Here is a 13,963-nt window from a genome sequence, read left to right on the forward strand (position 1 = left end):
GCATAGACACAATGTAAAGCCATCAATAACTGCTGTTCTCATAGGTTTTCCCAAATAAGAGGCCTTATCACTCCATATGCAGCATCTGTCTGTTAAGTCTTTTCTGTTGTTTTATCCACCTGTCTCCTCGGCCTGCCCTGCTGCTCAGGTGACTATGGGATAATTACAGAGATTTACATTGTCTTAAAGGAAATTGGAGGACTTAGCCCAGGTGTGATGTTTAAAGGACCCTCATTACATTGATCAACACTAAACCAGTGATTTCTACCAAGTCTCTCGCCAATTAGTTCCCTGTACGCCTTGGCAGCAAAACCCCCCTCCCCCCCCACGCCACCTTATAAAGAAAATATAGAATACATAACTATTTGAGGTGTTTCATTTTATCTACATTACAATATTTTACACTGTATGTTAAACTTTTATCTTTGCCTGGTTGTGAGGAGAAACAAGCCTCATGTTTTCTCACAAAGCCAGAGAATCACCAAGGGAGCAGCGTGCACACAAGCGGTCTAGCAGCCACAGCCGTGCTCTGACTTGCGGCCTGCCACCAGCGGCGGGTAATTGGCCCCAACGGATTTAGGGCGGGATGGTACGTGTGGATGGCGCGGTTGTATCCCATAATCTCCAATGGGGCAGTTTCCATAGAGAAGTGGAGCGAGGCATACCAATTATTACTGCATTTTATTCCACAACACACCTGTTTGGCTCATCTGCTGCTTCAGAAACAAACTGCGATCTGTCTGACATCAGTGACAAGCAAAGTTGAGTAATATGCAGACTCTATACATATGTATGAAATGTATGTTATGAAATACATTCATATGTACTGTATCTATTTAGCACGAGAAAATACATGTTTGTTTGGAAAGTACCATCACCAAGGAATACATCGGACACAATGTTCACAGTGTTCAAAAACATTCACTGCTAACATTACCCAATTAATTCCCCAATAATGTAAATGGATTTAAATAAGAATATGTTTACTTGTGTGAAGATCAGTTACTTAAACTACTTGGTTAATGTTAAGGAAAGACGTTGGTCATCCAATAGTTAAATAAGAAAATATCATCATTGACAAGTCTTTGACAGGATTTGATTCAGCACGCTGGTGTTGAAAGTAAACACTCATCCACCACGTAGACCTCCACACACTGCTGTTACAGTACACTACTTTGATGTTGCTCTTGAATGTAACACTTTACACTCTTTAAAAAGAAAAAAAATCTACTTAAGCCATATTTTCGAAGAGTAGAGTCAGTTTTTGTTCATACTCTGTCCACCTGTTTCTACCAGCAAAAACAAAAAAACATTGGACTAACCCATTTCTTGACATTATGAAATTGGAGCAACTGGTAGCAAGGATCCAAGGTGCTAAAACTGAGCCAATTCTCGCCTGGCAGTCCGTTTTACTTCAAGTTAAGACATTGCTACTGTGCTCGAGTAAGCTTGTAATCTTACATTGGAAATATTGTTTGTGTAACTTTGTATTCCCTGCTTTTTGTTTGCTTATGTGTTTACATTTTCTATGTTTATTTTTTATTTATTTTTTAAACTGAGCAAAATGGTGGAAACCCTAAACGGTGTACTACACAGGTGACAGTTTTATCATAATGAACACATTAACCGAGATGCACTGCTGTCACTGTAACTATTAAATATATAAGGCAAATCTAAATGTTTTTGTTGATTAAATTCAATGACTCTGAATGGATTCTTGTCTGTCTTAAACCTACAGGTGCAGTCACACTCACACACACGCACACACACGCGCGCACACACACACACACACACACACACACACACACAGACTCTAAAGTGTGACTCGTTGCCTGTCAAACGCAGCTGCATGCTGCTGGCTGGGTCAAGTTTCATTCATTGACAGTTGAGACATTGCAGTTTGTTTAGGAAATGAGTTTGAATGCTGACCTCCAGGTCTTCATTCATTGTGCCCTTCTTTAAATAGCATGTTAGCCTAGCCTGCCTCACGGCAAAATGTGGCATTGTCAAAGCTTTAAAGGGTTTGTGTGTGTTCAGTTTGAGTGCATTATTGGGTGCTATGACAGAATACAATCTCCAAACACACCTGCCTGTTTCTTCCATGAGACTCTCTATTGGGTCCCATATAATTAGTTTGCTGTGTATTGTGTTTACTAAGGCATTAGAGTGCAGGGAATGACAATGATTTTCAGAGAAAGACCTATATGGTTTAGTTTATGTGTATGTGGATTCATCCAGGCATGAACAATGTTGAATGGCACTAACAGAAGGTGAGCACCCATTTCACGAGCCTTTTGAGGTTATTCAAAGAGGGAAGCATCGTTCTCTGTCGTCATACTCACAGCTGATAATCGTTTGGGTCAATAGTCAGTTGCTGCGTGTGAATTTACAGTTCAGTAACATCATCAGTAATAGAATTTAACAATAACATTTCCTTTTAGGAAGAACTCCTTTCTCATCCAGGCCAGACCAGTTAACAGTTTTGATGACAAAACATTTTGTATGAGAATCCAAACTGCACTTTCACTCTCCATCAAAATCATTTTTCATACATTTCTGGTGATGATGATATTTACTTTACATTTGTTTTCCTGCAGTAGAAGTAGTTGAAGTGAATATTAGCCCTTTTCAACCAAATGGTACCAGGAACTTAATGTCCTTCTTCTTGTTTAATCCTGTTTGCATTTACACCACATTTAAACAGCCGTGCAGACTAGACAAATAGACCCATGACAAATACATTTTTGCTGATGATGAAACAATAACAAAGAGTCATCACATTGGCCCTATAGTTGAGTGTTACACAACTGACGGGAAGATTGGGGTTTTGAATGTCAATAAACTAGAAATAATACCCAAGAAATATCCTCCCCTAGTCAACATTGATAATACTGGCAGGCAGTACTTCTTCTTACTTCTTACTGTCAGAATGAATTCTGCTCTTGTTGTAGCAGCTTCAAATGTCGTGTCCGACCAATCATTGACTCTCAGCACAGAAAACTTTTTGGGGACTTTTGGGGCGGCAGGAAACATGGCAGAGGAACTCAATTTTGACTCTGGATTCCTCTATTTGGTAAATTCTGTGAGTTCCTAAAAAAGGTTTAAGTTACTGTAGTGGAAAAGGACAGTATGAAACTATTCAATGCAAATCTGTTCGAGTTCTGTATTTTTTTACTTTCTCGTGCTGAATTACTTTATCTTAGCCTCTCAAACTATTTTGATAAAATAAGGTACTTTTTTGGTAAACTGGTACAACCAGCGGACATTTGCAACCAGTGAGAAATCTTCTAAGTCAACATTGCTTTGTATCATTACTTTAAACTACACTTTTAACATCAATAAATGTGTCCTGCATATAATCATTTGTGTGCTTTATATACTGCATACACATCATGAAACTTGAATGTGGTGGCAATGGCACATCTTGAAAAGAAAATTCATATTGGGACATGAAATAGTTCATCACTGACAACTATGGACTGGATTGAAATGGGGTTTTATTTATTTGTGCAACTAATTCAAGATTCAATTTTTTTTTTAGGGGGTATGAAATAGACTCACAAATGTGAGATCATCGTTGAAAATAAATATCAGCATTACAGAAGTTCTCATTACACTGTGAGTTAAATCATGATTTCAATTTTGACTTCATTTTCTTTCTGTTATTGCTATTTCGTGTTTATAATGGTACAACCTTCAATGTAAAAGCTTCGACTTTCTGAACATATACAGTACATTCACAGTGTGTTACTGCGTGGGTAACGACTGATCTCTCCCACAGAGTGTATCATGGGGGTCTGGCGGCAGGGTGACAGCAGGTCCTGCTAATGATGCAAGACATGTTTATGATGTGGAGGCTCTCTGGGGAGGCAGGGTTCAGGTGAAGCCACAGCAAGGAAGCGGCCCACTGGGACCAGTTACCAAGGTAGACGCACAGCTCTCCTCCACTCCTCACATGCACCGCACTGCACCTCTCCACCTCCTCTGTGTGTCAGGATAAGGGCCATGACAAAAACTAAGACTATGTCAGACATTTTGAAGTGGCTTAAACAAACCGGAAATCACTCAGAATGAATCTGGTTAAACATGCGTAGTGGAAAATCAATATACCATTGTCAAATAAACAGCAACACCTTAGTTGAAAAATCATATGACCACATTTCCCAGAACTCCCCCAAGCACTTCCTGCTTCATCTGCTTAACTGAAAACAGTTACCATGTCAAAACAAAATTTACAGCGACTTTTAAAAAAAACATGTCTCTTTTTTTTGTTTTTGTTGTAAAGCAATGCAGCAAATCTCCCACATATCCAGACCCCTGACAAGTGCTCTCACAAAAAGGGCCAAACTAAGAGGCAAACACTTTTCTGGTGAATTTGCCCAAAGGAGCATTTCCCATTACAACCAGCATATTCAGTAAAAAGGGTTAAAAGTTTGTCTATCATTTTACTTTATTTATCCTCCAAAACAACCACAATTCCTGCTAAATTATCAGATGCAAGTCAATGTCTCCATTCTGATTGAATGGTCAGCCTTGGAAGATGCTGCAGCTGCTGCAACATGCTGAATGCTGCAACCCTTCAAACACATAGCAAGTGGCAACACTGCATATCAGTGGTAGCTTGTTGTTTCTGTATCTGCTGTACGGACTTGATAAATGTGTCATTTGCTGGATCCACTTGTTTATTGTTGATTATTTGGTGCTGTAATAATTATTCCTTCATGTAATTCTGTTCAAGACAAAAGACACAGATTGTGTTTGCCACTACGCATACTGTACATACTGTACATCATATTTTACCCAAAACTACCTTAAACAAACTACTTTTTTTGCTGTTATAAGTGTTTTATGTTTTTGCAGGGCCTCAGCATATAAAACCTTCATAAAAGCATTGCTTCTCATCACTGTCTGCTGGCAGTAAATTATTGCTGAGCAATGTAAAAAGGTTGCAATTAATTCAGATTTATAGCTTAGAGAGATGTACCGTTCTTGGTAATGCTGATGGCCACAGCCAAAATATACATCTGATCTAAGCAGCGAGGTGAGCAGAGAGATATCAAGATATCCAACCTGCCCACTCAAGGGACAGAATTATTCAAGGGGGGAGAATATCAGAAAAGAGTTATTAGGAAGCAGGAAAAGTAAAGATTCCTTTATTATAAAGGTTATTATGGTCAACCTGAAAGTCATCTGATCTGCACGTATGTGTTTGATGGGTTTTTCTAAAGGTAGTGTTAGTAGTTGCTTATTGGCCTGCTAATGTAGTGCTTTAAGTGAACATGCTGTATATCTTATCTATGCAGATAAAGTTAACAACTTCGGCCACATCTGTAGTTTTTGTTCCTCATGTGGACAATCCTTAGGTTCCTCAATTGTAAATCATGAAAAAGGTTTTTCAGTAGATAATTAAGAGGAAACTTGTTAGACTCTGTTGTCCAATTGTGGCGCCATAAATCTGATCGACACCAGGTCTGAGGTTAATGCGTAACAATTTATACCAAATGGTAGTGTGCTATGGTCATGAACTACAGACAGAATATTTGACTTTTATGAAAGAGAAGGTGGAAGTAAGGTAGGAGGTGAACACTGCAAAATACAGGCATCCCAGTCTGAAAAATCCCCACGTCAGCATTGACCCAGAATGATTGTAACTCTGCTCTGAATTAATATAGGCCCACATGACAGTAAATGATTGGCAGATTTCATTCTGTTGTATGAATTAAGAAGACACTAGTTTCAAAGTCCACAGGCCTAAACATGACCTGAGTCTCTCTGCTGCACAGACCAGCCACTGTAAGAAAGCTACACATTAACACACTCAGCGAGCCGGTTGTCTCAAAGCTCAGCCAGTGTTTTACAACCCTCCAAACACACCCTTTGGATTTGGGCGCCACTCTGTCAACATTGCAGTCTCCAGACGCTAGGCTCTAGTAGGTTCATCTAGTCCTTTCAGCCAATCAACAATAAGCAGCAAGGTGTGACACCATCCCATAGGAGAGCAGGAGCCATGGAGACCAGCTGCTCATTGAACAGTAATGGGTATGGAAGTGCTGAAGGTGACATTTTGGCGAGTGTATACTAGTGTGATGCTAGTGTTTTATAGCCAGTGTACTGTACGTAGCAGTGTGTATATAGAGTTTAATCTTATCATTCAGGAAGATGCTGGTGTTGAAGAGGCTTTGAGTCAACCTCCCAGTAGACTACAGTCAAAAGCACACAAAACACATCCATCAGCTTAAATTTAGCAAATGCATTCACATGATCTACCTGTATCTATTTACTATACCTCCAACTACACTTCATACAAGCTTCTAAAGGATCAAATATGAGCAAAGTTTGCCAACAAAGCCACATTCCTCATGGATCATACGCGCCTGCTCAATGTCTGTTCCCCATCAGGTTGGAGGACATCGACTCACAATAGACGTGGGAACACCTTCAGCTTTAACCTCAGCTGACCTACCTCTTGATGAACGTGACCTCTGCCCTGGAAGATCACCCAATCTAACCATCTCTTCAAGACAAAGCAGGCTGCAAGGGAATCTTCACCTCGTACTACCCAGCTCATCCAGGGTTGTGATACAGACTGGATTCAAAAGTGAACTGGGAATAAACCTAAGGCAGAGATGTTGGCAGCTGTAATGTGTGTTGAGAGGAATTCACCGTTGTTATCACTTACTGAGTTATGTAAGAACGGGCCGGTGGAAACCTTTGCCTGGTACAGCGTTGGGGCTCAGCCTCCACACACACACACACACACACACACACACACACACACACACACACACACACACACAGAAAGAGAGAGCCAAGAAGATCCTGCCCTTAGAATTTTCTAATTATCCTCAGTGAAGGGGAGGCAGTCGGACACACAGAGGGCTGACTGCCGGGGTTATCACACACACCACCAAGACTCCCTGGTCTTCGGAATATACTATTTTTAGCTTGCATTTATTTATTTTTTTCCCTTCAGAGGGCATGAGGTGTATGGGAGGCATAACGAGCAGAAGATTTGTTTAAGTGTAGGTTGAGTCACAATAAAAACTTAATGTCAAGCTATTACTGTCAGTTTCTTCTCCATCATAGAAGAACTCCAATATCTCTGAATAGCGAGTGCTTGAACTAAAAGTCAGCTACTTTTTTACTACTAGTTTTTTTTTTTTGCGCTGATTACAAGTTTACCCGAAACCATTTTATATTTCAGCAGGTCTTTTTATTGGTTGTGTGCTGTGTGAACAGCTACAATTCTTGTATTGTGTGTGTGGCTACAAGCTTCCCCTTTCATTTGGTCTATTATACTTTACACATGTTGACCATTTCTTAAGATGTGTAACTTTTTGAACTTAGAAAAAGAAAACATTTTACGTAAATCAAAATATTGCCGGAATAAAGATTTTGAGACAGGATCCCTCTATAAAGCAGTGCCAGAACTGTAGTGGTGCAAAACATAATCTTCACCCATCATCACTATGAAGTCATATGCCCACATGTAGCCACTCACTCTGACATATTTAAACTGAAGATTTATTTATTTATTTTTTTAAATGTGTAATCTACAATCTATGTATATTCATTGCCATATTATGATACATTTTCTGTGGGAAAGAGGGGTACATGCCAAAGAAGTGATCATTTTTATCTCAAGGGAAAGCACCAAACCCACAAGCTCCGACAACAGCAGCTAAAACGCACTCTGATGGTCCTATGCACTGCTCATATCCAACACAGCTGCAATTTTCGAATTAAAGCTTTTTTTTCTCTTTCCTCTCTCCGAAATATTCAGAGGCAGCAAATTTATCCATGGGCTCCAGAGGCTGAACGTGGTAACAAGCTGTAGCCTCAGGCCACAGAGCTGAATGGAGTGACAGTAAGGTGAGGAAGAGCGGTATCAGATGAACACATGAAAGAGGGAGGTCTCTGGATTTAAGGCCTTTTGTCTTTGGGCGTTCAAAGGAGACAGCTGTCGACTGCACAAGTCTATTATGTGGGGAGGGGGGACCGCAGACAGAGACCACGCCAACATACATACACACACACTTCAAAGAACGTGTGTGTGTGTGCACATGTGTGTGTCTGTGTATGTCACTTCAAACTGTTCTTATCATCATAGACTTACTTTATTCAAGTAACAAGACCTCACATAACCTTAAAGTCATCCATGTATTATTTATACGGTGTGTAACACCCACAGTTCCTAACTATGCTTACTTCCTGTCCTGCGACAGGCCACGCACTTTAAAGAAACAGTCCAACTTTTAGGGAAATAACCTTGTTTACTGTCTTGCCCTGCCTAAGAAGATATCATTTTCATCTCTGTTTGTCCAGTACACAGAACAAGTTAACCTAACCTAGCACAAAGACTGGAATCAACTCAATTACTGTCTTAATGACATGCTAGATACACATGTTAAAATTAGAGATTAAGGTTTTAAAAGCTGTTACACAGTTGGAACTACAGTATTTGTTGACATAAAAACCTTTTCTTGTCCAACTTCTAAAGACTGGGGGACAAAACGAACCCTACCTACAAAGTGCATCAGCCGGAAAAAGTGTTCATTTCTGTTCTAAATGGCAACACTCAAAATCCAAGTAAAAAGGCCTAATGTCATAGAGAGGGGCAAGGCGCAATGAATCCAACTAATGTAGATAACAAACACTTTTGTACGGTCTTTCCTGGAAGTTATTCGTGGTTGCAGTGTTAGCTAGCTAGCTCTGGCTGGGATGTCCCCCGGGTCCTATGTTTCACAGCTCAATATCTTTTTTCAAATGACACTTTACAGTAAAGAGACCTTTCAAATGAACTGTTACAATAGCCTTTACCAATCGGGTCCTGGGAACATAAGGATGACCCCCTCTGGGTTTTGTTGACAGCCACCCTGCTACACTTTTCCCGTCATGGTGAGGCTCCTAAATCTCTAACTACTTCTAAAACAATATGGTCTCATTTTTTTGCACTTTTATTTTTTAATGTGCTAATGATCATACAGCCTGTTGACATTGCAGCTTTGGAACTGTGACAAGATGTATTATTTCTCTTAGGTGGTTTCCCTGTCTTTTTAGGAGAGAAAACTCCAAAACCTCTTGTTTCTTTAAAGTGATGTCAATGGGAAAAAAGACATGAACATGAAGTCAAATAATAACCATTTCTTGACCCTAGATAAGCAAGTAAAAACGGGCTACACTGGCTGACACATGATCTCTGACACATGATGCATCGCACCAATGATGTCAGAAATTACTGTAGGTAAAACTAGTACCCATTTAATTGTTACACAAGTAATAATTCAGTTATTACGGCAGTCAAATATCTAGAGAATTACATGAAGATGATCCAAATGTTAATATTTTATTGGAAATAACTCCATAAGTGCAGAGATACCATGACTATCTCATGTTTAGGATAATAATTTCATAATTAATGGTTAAAATAAATGACCATGAAATGATGAGACGTGGCATTCAGGAGAAGCAAAGTTTCACTAGGTGTACAGAAAGTCCCTGTCTGATACTGAAAGTTGAATCTCTCTCTCTCTCTCTCTCTTTCTCTCTCTTTTTCTTTCCTTGAAGCAACCTTTATCTGCTGTTTGAGCTCCATCGTCACTGCAGTACGCCATCAGTTGATATTTGCATGAGAGGCAAATCAGTCAACCTCTATGAGCGTGTCCACCAGTAGAGCTGCAGCTACTGAGCAACATATGAGCCAGATGTTTTGTAGTGTGTAGTGTGTTTTCCCAAGTGTTTGTTTGTGTATATCTGTACTAACAGTAACCCTTTTGCTGCCTTATATCACAATTTTAAGCAACAAAATGGCTGAAGTCAAACTAGAAGTCACAGTAGTATGTGATACAATTGTAAAAGTTACTTGTTTACAATTTTTTTAATTCTTCACAGCACCATACAGCATGTCAGTGTACTTCATTTGTCGTTGAAATTCAGTTGAGAAACTGAATCCTCCAATTATGGGTTGCACTCCTCTACTCCCAAAGACTTCACACGTATTTTCCTATGCAAAAAACTTTGCATTCACTGAGCGGATGCAGTACCTGCAGCAGGAGACAAGGCTGCTCTGTGATGCTCAGGTCCCTTCCTGACCTCTTTTGTTCAAATCAAACTAAGATGCAAAACTGGCTTTGGTCCAGTTTGTACAAGGGAACTGACATAGACAACCAGCAGTGACTCTAAACTGAAAGATCTGGGGATGTAAGATATGTGTTTAGAAAGTAACAGCATTAGAAATGTGTTTTATCTTTAATGAAATGGATGTGAACAGAATGCCACCACAAAGGAAATCTTGATGAGGCATTATCTTATGGTTTACATGGTTCAACAGATTTAATCCCCACCATGTATTTCTGTTTTAAATTGGGTAATCTCAGAAGAAAGGGCAACACATGTCATTTGGGTGTCATCAGGCCTTAATTAGCCTGCTTCCCATTTAGTTTTCCCATCTGCTGTGGTGAGTCCCTCTACATATGGGCTGTATTCATCTATAAGAAATATAATGACCACCTTCTTAACAAACAGAGGGTCTCTGGGCCAAGGCAACAGCAGGTTGACTACAATGAAGGCAGGATGGAGGGGGTTTCAAAAGTTGTGGCATGGGTGGGCTATTGAAGTGTTAAGCAGGAACACAAAGGTGGGATTGGTCTGCAGGGAGTTAAAAGAAGGCTGAGCATCAAACACGGCTGTTCGGTTGACTTCATGTCACATTAGAGTAGTTTAAGTGGTAGCAAATTGTAAGAAATTGATGTAGGTTTGCTGGAATTCACACAAAGAAACTGGCTCATCGCAGTATTTTCATAACTACTGCTGGTATATCGTGAGCAAAAACACTTCCACCCAAAATTAGACCATGCTCACGTACCTAGAGAGATGAGCTAGGCTTGGCTGATATTGCATCAGTGGAAATCCCATCATAGCAACCAGGTGCCTGTAGTCAGCCTGGGAGGATGGAGAGAACAGGGAGATGGAAAAAAAAACAAGGTGCTTACTATACCTCCTGATCTGAGGCTCATCATGTACACCAGCTCCTATGTAGTTGTATCCATATATTGTACATGTAGTTTCTTTTGTAGTAGCTGTACTCTGATTGGGATACAGCAAGATAGAACAAAGCACCCGAGTGTCATTAATCATTAACCACTATTGACATAGAAATTGACATAGAATTGACTGTGACTGCCAATAGTCTGCCAAAAAAAATAGGCAAGAATACAAGTCCAGAACATTTTTACATGATCTCAAAGTCACAAACTAAATAGCACTGGGTTTTGCCAGCATACATTTGTTTTGCAGCAGACTAGGCTGAAAAGCACTAATAATGGCACACAAATGTAGGTTGCTTTGAGAAAAAAATTAATCAAAATGAGTAAATGAATGAACATGATTACATGTATAATATATTTCTCTCAACCATAAAGCTCTTTTAGTTTTCATGTTAAGTGGCTCTAAGTCAAATTCTGGTCAGTACAGGACAAGTCATGTGCAGTGTTAAAAAGGCGCTCCTGCAAAAGCACTTCTATGTAGTGTTGGGAATTGTAAGAGACGTGCTGAAAAAGGATGGTCAAAATTGACCCCGATGACATCATTATTCCTTTTTTCGTCTTTTCAGAGCCAACAGAAGACATTATACAACTGCGTTCATATGCTGGTGATGAGTGCACTGATTTGTATGCATCAAATGGTTGAGTGCCCCTTTAAGTGACATGATGGTTGATACATGTTACAACTTAAAAGTTAAAAAGGCTGTTTTAAAGGCTATTGATACTTAAGTGGAGCAGATTATTGTTTTTTATTTCAAAAAAAGCTTGATAATGCACATAATTCTCTCACAATTTGCCTTAATGTTGTTTTTGTGGTTTTCGGTGGAGGATTCTTCTTTATCTCCCTCTTGCTTTTGTCTTGTTTGATGTCAGCGATTTTTTTTCTGGCCTGTCTGACTTTGTAAAATCCTGCTCAAAAAGAATAACTTTTATAATGAAGATCTGCTCTTTTCAGTTGCTGTTAGATGACACTGGGGACCTGTGGGGAACACTCAGTCACTGCATTCACAAAACAATAGCAACAACACTATTTCTCCCCAGCCAACCAGCCAATCATGAGGCAAACCACATTAGCAAATCCTCGTAAATTTTTTAACATTCGTATGTGAAAGGAAAAACAACCTTGCAGGGCAACTTGTTGATGGAACAACAGGTGTTTAGTGACAGTGTAAACAAAGCCACCTCTTCCTGAATGTCTGGTTTCTTTCTGCTGCAGGGGAGTCCATTCACTAAATCCAGTACTATGGGAAGGTCCTGGCATCTTGTGGTATTTTCTGCCAAAACATCTAAACCTGATAGTTTAGGGGACAAAGAGAAGCAAAGATATTATTTTGTCAGTGTGATGAATAATCCATCTATAAACTACAAGCCAAGAAGAACTGCCGGCACTGTTTTTTCATGTTTTTCATGTTCCATGAAAAGAAAAGATTTAACTAAAGTTTTATTACATTTAACAATTACAATTTTGCAGAAGTCACAGTAGTATGTAAAAAACTACAAAAGTTAATGTGAACTGTGAATGTAAAAAAACAGCTGTTTTGTATTCAAAATTCCAGGTTCACTTACTGGACCTTTCAGTCATATCCCACAGCCTTCATCCAGTATGTGAACTGGTTGACGCTTTTTTTCATCACAGATATGTGTTCCTAAGTTCGACAATACATATAATATGCAAACTCACTGTTAACCTGCTTGTTTACTGTAACCAGGCAATAGTGTAAACATATTGAATGTCTGACCAAACCAACCAGTATAACTTGCTGATAACCTAAAACAGGCGTCTGAGGCGGCATGGGACAAGATCCTGCTTCAAGCAACCTCGTGGCTGAATTTCTACCGTCTTCATGGATGCTGTTCTATCCCTCCATTTAGGGTCAGTTTCCTTATGAAGATCAATTAAAGAGGGCTATGTGGAATTACCAAAATGTATGTTTCCATTCAGATTTACCCACCAAAATACATTGTGTGCATCCTTCAGGCCTAACAAACGTGCCAGACGCATTTCAATGTAAAACATTTACAAACCCAGTATCCACCATCTTCTTCCCTGCCTTTGCTGGCACATTGCAGCATATCTTGACGTGTTATCGCCACCTATTGATCAGTGTAGGACTGTGTATCGCATCACCAGCATGCACACACACAAGTAAGAACGTCCTCTTACACTAGATAAACAAAACACTTTTAGAAAACAGCTCCATTGCACTACTAGAGGTGCAAAAACAGCCCCAGGTAACCTTTAAAGAATAAGGCTGGCAATATTGTATATTTTTCTCATTGTTAGCTTATCCAAATCTATCAGTCTGTCTCTTTGCTTTTCAACTTTCAACTTTCCTCAACTTTCTCTGGTACATAAAAAATTAAAAAACTCAAAATGATTTCCCTAAACAGCTGGACACTGTAGTTCTTAGCTAACATTACTCAAACAGTAATACGTGATATGTTTCTTGGGGACTATTTTCTACGGACTGCGGACTAGTACGCATTTTTTATTGTATCAAGTCTTCACAGCAGCAGAAATGTGCGGTAGTGACTGAACATAAACTACAATGCCCATGTTCATGGTAACCCAGGCAACAATAGACTCTATGCCACAGAGGACTAAGATGTATCAGGCTTTGGCTACACAGACAACTCACTGTTGGTTTTGATGTTTTCATTAGATTTACTGACAAAAAAGGGAAATTTAGAATATTACCAACATGATACTGATTAAACAACATTTCTTTAGCATTTTTCCACAAAAGAAAAAGTTTTAGTAAACTTATTGAATATACTTCCTGTGAAAAGGTGCCTTTCTCCCTTTTCAGTTGCCTCAGTTCCCAAAATGAACACTGTTTTGTGTCTGCTTAATCCTTAATTTCAGTGTAATGTTTTAGTTTATTTGCTCCTTTATCATTTGACTTAGGCCTGTGTAGTGG

At 39.4% G+C, this 13,963-nt stretch overlaps 1 long non-coding RNA gene across 1 annotated transcript; it reads right to left on the reverse strand.

Annotated features, from left to right (window-relative positions):
- Nucleotides 1-9,952: 9,952 nt before the first annotated feature.
- LOC116692267 (uncharacterized) lies at nt 9,953-12,409 on the reverse strand. Its single transcript, XR_004332673.1, has 3 exons — nt 11,833-12,409; nt 10,865-10,941; nt 9,953-10,647 (listed from the first exon to the last, which is right to left on the reverse strand). It is a non-coding gene; the product is annotated as an uncharacterized LOC116692267 (long non-coding RNA).
- Nucleotides 12,410-13,963: the final 1,554 nt, after the last annotated feature.

Source organism: Etheostoma spectabile, chromosome 7 (genome assembly GCF_008692095.1).
Source record: "Etheostoma spectabile isolate EspeVRDwgs_2016 chromosome 7, UIUC_Espe_1.0, whole genome shotgun sequence".
Classification (NCBI taxonomy): domain Eukaryota; kingdom Metazoa; phylum Chordata; class Actinopteri; order Perciformes; family Percidae; genus Etheostoma; species Etheostoma spectabile.